Source organism: Armigeres subalbatus, chromosome 1, assembly GCF_024139115.2.
Source record: "Armigeres subalbatus isolate Guangzhou_Male chromosome 1, GZ_Asu_2, whole genome shotgun sequence".
NCBI classification, from domain to species: Eukaryota; Metazoa; Arthropoda; class Insecta; order Diptera; family Culicidae; genus Armigeres; species Armigeres subalbatus.
Window position 1 is genome coordinate 211,910,471 of NC_085139.1, and position 9,392 is coordinate 211,919,862.

At 40.6% G+C, this 9,392-nt stretch overlaps 1 protein-coding gene across 3 annotated transcripts in view; it reads right to left on the reverse strand.

The window, feature by feature from the left end:
- The window catches only part of LOC134205735 (proton-coupled amino acid transporter 1-like), a 37,802-nt gene extending 31,957 nt beyond the window's left edge, over nt 1–5,845 (reverse strand). The window contains exons 1-2 of one of the 3 annotated variants that reach the window (XM_062681300.1): nt 5,715–5,845; nt 5,515–5,655 (exon numbers count right to left, since the gene is read on the reverse strand). The gene's annotated coding sequence lies outside the window, so the exon portion shown is untranslated. Of the gene's footprint in view, nt 1–5,369; nt 5,456–5,514 lie in introns of all 3 variants that reach the window. The other 2 variants (XM_062681301.1, XM_062681299.1) reach the window with 2 other exon arrangements.
- Between the last annotated feature and the right edge of the window lie 3,547 nt (nt 5,846–9,392).

Genomic DNA, 9,392 nt, shown 5'->3' on the forward strand with positions numbered 1-9,392 from the left:
CCTCCTGCGACACGGAATGCATTTGCTTGCACTCCAGTATTGCAACAGGAGGCAAAGAAACGTTCTTGAAACGACCCAAACCTTGTTTCAGATCGTCGCATGTCCCACTCCCTGCCGTCACCACCCCCGCGATCTCGCATTCTGCTGACGGCAAATAGACCTTATATTCGAAAGTGAAAAGCTCACAGGTGGCAATCTCGTTGGCCTGTTTGCGGTCACTGACCGTGACGCGCAGCTTACTAGACCCAACCATTTCAATGGTTGTGACAGACGAGAATCGCTTCTCCAGATCTTTGCTGATCTGACTTATATTCAACTTATATTTGGGTCGAAAGAAAACAACATGCGGCCCACTAGAGTCGGGAGGGTAGGCCTTGGGGCGGGGGGTCGTATGAGAGGCAATGTTGCTAGTGTCCATTCTCTGTTGCATCGGTACACCAGAATGCAACAAAACTTCATGAGACATGGAGTTCGATGTACCCCCGCCATCCTCGCCTTCGCGCATTGCGGACACGAAGTGGTCCGCAGCAGCGAAACGCGCACAATTTGAAGTTTAGCACTTACTACAGGGACAAAAAACACAAACACAAAATAATGATATAATGATGGAAAATGGAGAAAAAAAAACGAACTATTCTAACTAATCAACCAGACTGAAAAAAGGGGGGAAACGATAAGCAGAGACGTGAGTATGTACCTAGCTTTCACACTTCTACGTTGCGGCTGCTACCGGTTGCCGCACACACGGGACGGGCGACCACTCACCCGTGGTATGATCGAAGCCAATCACGCTGAACGACCTCTCACTGCAGCTGGATGGTACGAGTCACGAGGGGCGGTCGTATGTGTTGGATGAACCCGATCGTTGGCGATGGTATTTGACGATCGGGTCTCGTTGTAATGCCGGCGTGGGGCGATGAAGCTTGTTGGGTGACGATGCCACCAAAATAACGTCGATATTCTGGATGCGTCACTTTCCTTGAGCTCCGAGAAAAAAAAACCTTGCTGAAGGCCACTTAAAGGAAGTCCAAAGCACCTCTTCCAATATAATTTTCGGTAAAAACCACTTTGGGAAAACCCGAAAAGAATGAGCGCACGCGGACTTATCAACCGTCTCGCACGGTTGCTTGACGTGGAATGAAAATACAAATTCATACGAAAAAATCGCGTAAAAATGTAACTCATTTTTTTTCAGGCTTTTATCTTCAACCGATTTGCTCGCAACAAGTTGCTTTCGACGTTGAATCCTGTACCATTGTTTCCTATTTGAAGTTGGCCAGTTCGGACTATGGGATCGAAACCCAAGCAGCACAACTTGTTTCACTACTGAACATTCCACTGTGTTGCAACTATTTGGAAAGAAACAATCTTTGCGTATGTGCCATCAAACATAGCTCTCTTGCAATATAAAAAGCGCAAGAGGTGGAGCTTACGTAAACATCCTTCGATTGCAGTAAAATTGCAATAATGTTGCAGAATACTACAGCGGATAAAAATAAAATAAAATATAAAAACTGGATTCGATTTATGGATTATGTGATTGATAGTCCTTCACTCTACCACAGCACCATTCAACACTTCGAAGGGACTGCATGTTGACTCATCATAAAAAACATACGATTATGAAGTTTTGTACTCGGGTTTTCTGTTACTTGATTGCACCATCACCGGAAAAAATTGTGAGTTGTCAAAACGCTGAACGATGCTAAATTAAACACGAAGAAACACTCAACTTACCTGCAACTTAATTTAAACAAACAAATAGATTCTTAATGCAACTTTTTCGTGCTTTGATGTTTTTCCAATGTCTTTAATGAAACCGAATAGAAACAATATGCTTTTTGGAAGATGTTGCGTGTGCTACTTGGGAAGTTATGGCCAAAATACAAATTCATACGAAAAAATCGCGTAAAAAATGTCACTCATTTTTCGGGCACTTATCTTCAACCGATTTGCTCACAACAAGCTGCATTCGACGCAGAATCCTGTCCCGTTGTTTCCTATTGAAAATTGGCCATATCGGACTTAGAAGTTATGGTAAAATTACTATTTATTGTGAAAAAGAGTTCAAAAAAGTCTAGCTCACTTTTTAGCACTTAGACTTCATCTATTCCCCAAGCAACACAAGTTCAACAAATCTGGTTGCAGTAACCATATTGTTACTGAATCCGGTCATATATAAGTTACTGTGATAGATGTGCAATATGTGTGCTTCTCATATCGATCGCGACAGATTGCATTCTACGCAGAATCTTGTCCCATTGTTTCCTATAGAAACTTGGCCGGATCGTACAATTGTGTCAAAAGTTATGGCAAAAATACTAATTTTAAAACTACAAAATAAAATGCCATTTTTTGCTCTTATGCTCATCCGATTTGTTTGCAACAAATTGCGTTTGGCGAGAATTTTTTTTTATGCATATAAACAAATATGAAAAATGAGACCAATCCACATATTAGTGTTATTTTAGATTTTCCCAAACCTTTTGAACGAGCGGGAAAGGCACCATCACCGCTAGGTGGATTAATCTGGGTTTTTTTTTCAGGAAATTAACTGGAAATTCCTCCCGAAGTTCTTCCGATAGTTTTTCTGGGAGCTCCTCCGGGAGGTTCTCTAGGAATTCTTCTAGGAGTTTCTCCTGAAATTCCTCCGGGAGTTCTTACGGGAGCTCCTCCGGCAGTTCCTACGTGAATTCCTCCGAGAGATCCACCAGAAGTTTTTATGAGCATTTCTCCGGGAGTTTCACCGGCAGTTCCTTTGAGAAGGAACTCCCGGAGTAATTTCCGGAGGAACTTCCAGAGGAATTTCTGTAGGAATTCCCGGAGAGGAATTTCAGAGGAATTTTCGGAAGAACTGCCAGAGGAACTTCTAGATGAATTTATTGCAGAACTACAGGAAGAATTTCCGGAGGAAATCCTGGAGGAACTCTCGTAAGAACTTCTGGATGAATTCCAGGACAAACTCCTGGAAGAATTCTTAAAGGACCTCCCGGAGGAGCTCCCAGAGAAATTTTCCGAGGAACTTCTGAAGAAATTTGTAGATAAATTCCCAAAGAAAGCCTTAATGAACTCCTGAAAGAAAGTCTGAATGAATTTCCGGAGGAACTAGTAGTGGAACTCCCGGAGAAATTTTCAGAGGAACAGCCGATGGAATACCCGGAGTTGAATTTCTAGAGGAACTTCCGAAATCCCATTTCCCTTGAAATTCCTGCCAAATATCCTCAAAGAATCCCCTGTGAAGTTCCTGGAGAGATTACTAGAGGAACTTTAGGAAAAAATCCTGGGGGAGCTCCCAGAGAAACTCCCACAAGCACTTCCAGAGGAATTCTCACAGGTAGTATTGAAATAATTATTGGAGAAATTCATGAAGGAATTTCTGGAGAAATATCAGAAGGAACTCCCGAAAAAATACCAGGAGAAATTAATGCAGAAATTACCAGATGAAATCCAGAAAGTATTCCCAGATGAATTGCTGTTCTTTGTTTGTTCTGAAGAAATTCCTGGAAGAACTCTTGGAAGATATCCTGGAGGAACTCTAACATTAATTTCCGAATGAAATTCTGGAGTAAATTCCGAGTGAAGTCCGGAAAGAATTCTAGGACAATTTCGCGGAAAAAATCCCGGAGAAATTCCTAAAGGAAGAGAAGAATTTCCGGGGAAATACTTGGACGAATTCTTGGAGAAATTTCTAAAGAAATTTCTAGAGGAATTCTTGAAGGATATTCTGAAATAATTGCGAAAAGAATTCCAAAATGTTATTCTAGAGGATTTCGCTATTGAATTCATAGAGGTATTCCCGGAAAAAGTCCTGGAAGTTATCCCGGAGGAATTTTAGGAAGAGTTCCTGGAGGAATGCCCGGAGCAGTTTCTTATAGATTAGCAGATGAAATTATGGAGCGAAATCGGAGGATTATTAGTGAAGAAGCTTCTTGTGTAATTTAGAAGTTCCCAGGGGAGCTTCTAGAAGGATTTCTAGGAGAATTCGTGAGCCGGAATGTTTCGAGTTGTTTTGAAATTTGTTATAGTATGGATCCTGGATACCCTTATAAGTTTTTTGGGAATCTTTTGAATTTCAAAAACCTTTTTCTGAATATGATTGGATCGTAAAGTGCACATGTTTAAGCGAATTCATTTCAGTACCCGTTCAATCTTTCCACCATTTAGGGGGGGGGGGGCGACGGCTCCCCCCTGCCCCCCTCTGGCTACGCCCATAGAGCTGTGTATTTTTTATTTGCACGTTATCGCGAGTTCCTCGGGTTAGTTCCGTCCGCTTCCGGTGTTGGCCTGTCCACTTCGCTACCTGCTGGGTGTTCGCTGGATAATCCCACATATATTAGACTACAGATGCCTTAGTAGATCGAATTGACCCTAAACACGTCGAAGAAGAATTACATGTCACAAGAAGTTCAGAGACGTGTTCTGGTAGGTTATCGTGCTTACTTTGAACTGTTTGCCTTTCCGATCGAATAGTGTTCGTTGTCGTACAAAACTGCAAAAAGTTCATAGGATCGGTAAAACTCTACGCTAACGAGATCTAGACATTTCTCGCAAAGGATGAATGCGTACTTCGGAGGGTACCATTTTTTGAGGGTACATAATGATGGCTATTGCCAGGACAAGTAGCCAGAATGTCGGATATGCACCCACGAAGAGCTGCTGTCTTCGGATTTCGCTCCGGCCAACTTAAGCCAACTTAAAAGAACAAAGATAGCTTTTAAGTACTGCACAGAAAAATTAAATAAGCAAAAGGCTGACATTAGACCCTAATTTATTGTTCCCTACATATTTGCTCGAGTTTCAATCTACATGGGGCAGATATGCTTGCAGGGAAAGGGCCAGAGTGTCACAAAAATTGATTCACTAATTTAATTTCAACAAGATCTTTGTTCCTGTAATAAAGTGCACTCTTGAATCAAGCAATTCGCCAACAATTCAAATTACTTTTCTTCTGTTGGCTGGAACACGATGAGATTCCACTCCATAAAAAAGGGACTCGTTGCAGACAGAAAGATCATTTTGCTGAATCAACCAGTTAACACGTTGTCATGTCCGGTGAAGTTAAATTTAAAGTTTGTTGAACGTCGCGAATGAGGCAAACAAAACAAACGTATGGATAAATGGAGCCGGTTGAGCCGATTTTGATGATTACGCAAACGTGCACGCCACTTGAGCCGCCGGCGTTGATTCAACGACGTGGATGAAACTGCACTGATGAAAAACCGGTTTTTAATAGACTTTAGGTCTGTCTTCCAAGTGGATGTCCCACACGTGTTTTCGAGGATTCCGGTGGAAAACTTTCTTCTTGTTCTGATTTGACACATTTGAAATCGGTGAACACAGTAGTCGCATGTTTGCGCAAGGAAACTCACCGTCTGTCTGTCACCCGTTTGAGTTCTCAAACGTGCTTCAACTGATATGTATTTACAAACTCATCTGCCTCTATCTGGCCGTATCTCTGATGATAAATATATGTGTCAAGAACTTATCTTTACTAGACATTTGCCTATGACTTACGGATTTCATCTCATTATTTGCCTGGAGCTTATTTATCTTTGGAGCTTGTATATTCCCACGGGATTGTGCACCAAACCGTTTTATGAATATTTTCAAACACAATCACTGTGGACACCTTTCTGGCTTTTATAGCCAGCTGTTCTGCAAAATAAAACAGCTTTACGGAAAACTTCCACTTTTCGTTTAGGTAAAAATCAAACCATTGAAAACCGGCACCGCACCGAGATTTGACCGATCAAAGCCACGATTGCTATACGACTGATTCGAATGGAACGACTTTTCATCTGTTGAACAACATCACAAGCAAGCAGTGCACCAGACCGGTCACTACGAAACGCGCGCGCGGAATCTAGCGTTAGTGGGTGGGTTCATTCATGTAGAAGCCAGTCAGTCAGTATGTGTTTAGATACACATTCGACGCCGCGCCGGCCGACCAGCTGGTAATGATAGTTCATTCGTCAAGTAAATGGACCGTTAACAGTCGGTCAGATTGTTGTTGTTGCGCCGGGAATGTTGCGAGGCGCTAATGGGAAGCCGGCTCACCTTGGGAGGGAAAGTGGTGACTGCCAGAGGGGGATAGTTCTGAATTTCAAAAGACAGACATTAATTCAAACTGATAGGTGCGATAAAATAAAAATAAAACATTTGTAAAATTTTTAACGGGTAGAGCACACCCAAATTTTGAAACAAAATTTACCGGGTGCATCAAGTAAATGTACAAACACCTAAATTATTAATATTATACGGGAAAAGTTAATGTATTTTGCTCCCTCGGGAGACTTGGTTCAGATCTACACGCATAATCAAAGATATTTTGCCTATTTTAAAATATGTTATGTGTCCAGTGTCCATTGTGGTTCATACAATAGAATATGTTTATGGAAGATGATCGCGGTTATCCAAGAAATCTCTGAAGTGAAGGCCTTCAGATCTACACGCGTAACTAATGATCAACAGGCCTGTTTTGAATATGTAATGTACCTATTGTGGTGCATTTAATAAAATATGCGTATGAAAGATGTTCGTGGTTATCCAATGATTTACAAACCTGTTTTGAATATGCTATGTGCCAATTGTGGTACATATAAAATAATATGCTTATGTTTGGAAAAGGATCGCGATTATCCAAGAAATTTCTGCATTGAAGGCCTTCAGATCTACATACGTAACCAATGGTCTACAGGCCTGTTTCGATTTTCGTAGCATGTCATTTATCCTTCGCGTTTCTAGATATTGGAAGGGGCAGATATGTAAACATCGCTTGACATCTCTCATAGAAAATGAGGCCTGTTTTAATCATGTCATTAAATTTTTGGATTGGCTTTCAGTCACGAGTAATAGAGTTGACAATTTTTCTTCATCGCCGACGTTTCGATCAGAGAATGGGATCTTCCTCAGGGCTCTATGGCAGTATATTTTTAAATTTCCACTGCTACTACTTGGTCGGCCCTCCTTTTTTTTTTGTTTTTTGAGTGACCCTCCTCTCTCCCCTACACCGAAATGCTCGAAATGACCATTCTGGTAGTGGACACTCAATTCTCAGCCACAGCAACACGAAAAATAAAAAAGAAAAACTTGAAAATTGGCTGAGAATAATTTAAAAATTCAATGGAAAAAAAATTTGAGATGAAATACTATAAATACAAATTAGGTACTTCTAGTGAATTGAGCATCCTTTTAAAGAAGCACGAAGTGTAGACATAATAAGCAAACGTATATAAGGATTAGAAAAAAGTGACTATTTTTTTTAAATTTAATTTAATTTCTCTATGGCGGTTACATACACATGAAACAGATAACATAAAAGAATTATGACATAAATCAAATTAATAATTGTGTTATTTGACTTCTCAAAAAAGATTTTATGTTGGATTTATATTCTAAACGATTAGATATTATTTGTAGACTTCTAAGTAAATTTATTTTGCTGGGCCGACAAAAGTGAACCGTTTCTGACCAAAGCTAGACGCGAGATCTAGATAGATGATTAATTTGTCTTGTATTATGCAAACGTGGCGTTAAATTTATAGTTAAATTATGGATCATTCTGGGATTATGTAAAATATTATGAATCATAAGTAATGTTTGTTCTTCACACATTCCTTGTAATGGCAATAATTTATGTGGAAAATCTGAGTATATCTGTGATGTTGGACATAGTAAAGGCAAGTTAAAAATATTTTTTATGCAACGGTTCTGTAAGGTTTGAAGTTTCTTCAGTTTTGATTTACATGCTCTTCCCCACACTATAATCAAATAATTCAAATGTGAATGTATATGAGCAAAATAGAACATCAGTATATGGGTAGAATATGGCAGTATCGTCAGCAAATAATTTTGGAGTTCCAGTGAGTCCTATTTTGTTTATATCGTTGATGTACATAAGGAAAAGAAGAGGCCCAATATTACTCCCTTGGGGCACGCCAGTGTGAATAGGCCTCAAAGAACTTCTCTTCTCTTTATAAGAGACAAACTGTTTTCTATGCTCCAAGTAACTTCGAATAATATTGTTTGCGATTAATCTGATTCCATAATATTCTAGTTTTTGTAGTAAAATGTTATGATTTAGAGTATCAAAGGCTTTCTTCAGATCTAAGAATAAGACTCCAACATACCTCTTCGAATCCGTTTCATCCAATAAGTTGTCAACGAGCTCTGTGATGGCAATAGTTGTACTGCTACCGCTTCGAAATCCGTATTGCTGACAATAAATCAAATTATAACGGTCAAAAAAACTAATGAAGCGATTGACCAACATTTTTTCTAATATTTTGCCGTGCGGTAAGATGTGCGGCTACAAAGCAAGACCATGCTGAGGGTGGCTGACCTCGATTCCCGGTGCCGGTCTAGACAGTTTTTCGGGTTGGAAATTGTCTCGACTTTCCTGGGTGTAAAAGTGCCATCGAGTTAGCCTCATGATATACGAATGCAAAAATGGTAACCTGGCTTAGAAACCTCGCAGTTAATAATTGTGGAAGTGCTTAATGAATACTAAGCTGCGAGGCGGCAATATCCCAGTGGGGGATGTAATGCCAATAATGAAGAAGAAGAAGAAGAAGACTACTACTTGGCTTACTACTAAACTCCGAAATCGGTCCGATGATTCCGGTTGGCAGAAGACTTCCAGTTCGCTGGCGTACCGACGACCCGAGGCCAAACACTGCTCACTGCGCTGGATTTTCCTCCGAACTGACGCTCATTTGCTGGTCCCTTCTCCATCTACTCTGTAGTTCTGACAGTATTTGCGTCACGACTCAGCTTACCGCATTCCACGTGTCTTCTTCGCTACGCATTCACTCTGTGATGTTGTCCGCCCGTAGAGCAGGCATTCCTCTACGTACTTCCGCAAACCGTGGGCAATCGAATACCACGTGCTCTGGTGTCTCCTCTATGTTGATACACGCCGGGCAGAATGGCGATGACGCATGGCCACACCGATGCCAATAGTGGCGGCTATTCACCCACGTCGGCACATTGGGGATGTGCCGGTGAGTCTACCTTCCATTATCCGCATTGTCCCACTCCTGCTGCCACTTCACCATCCAGCTTTTTACGCCACGGTGCCATAATGCTTTGAATCACCCCTCTTGACACATGATGTGTACAAATGTTTTTATAGTGAGTTCTGAGAATGAATCTTAGCAATCTATGATTAGTTGAACATTTTGAAAACATTACACTGTCTTATTTTTTTTTCTAGAATTACAAACTTGCTCCTGAAACGTGGTTTAATTCTCGTGTAGTTTGTTATTCTTACATATAACTTTTCAACTAATTTTTCTTTTTAGATATCAAGTAAAAATGTAAGCGATGGCATCGTGAGTAATATTTAGGTATTCGATTTCTTATTCAAGACATCTGGGAGTCATTCTTCATCA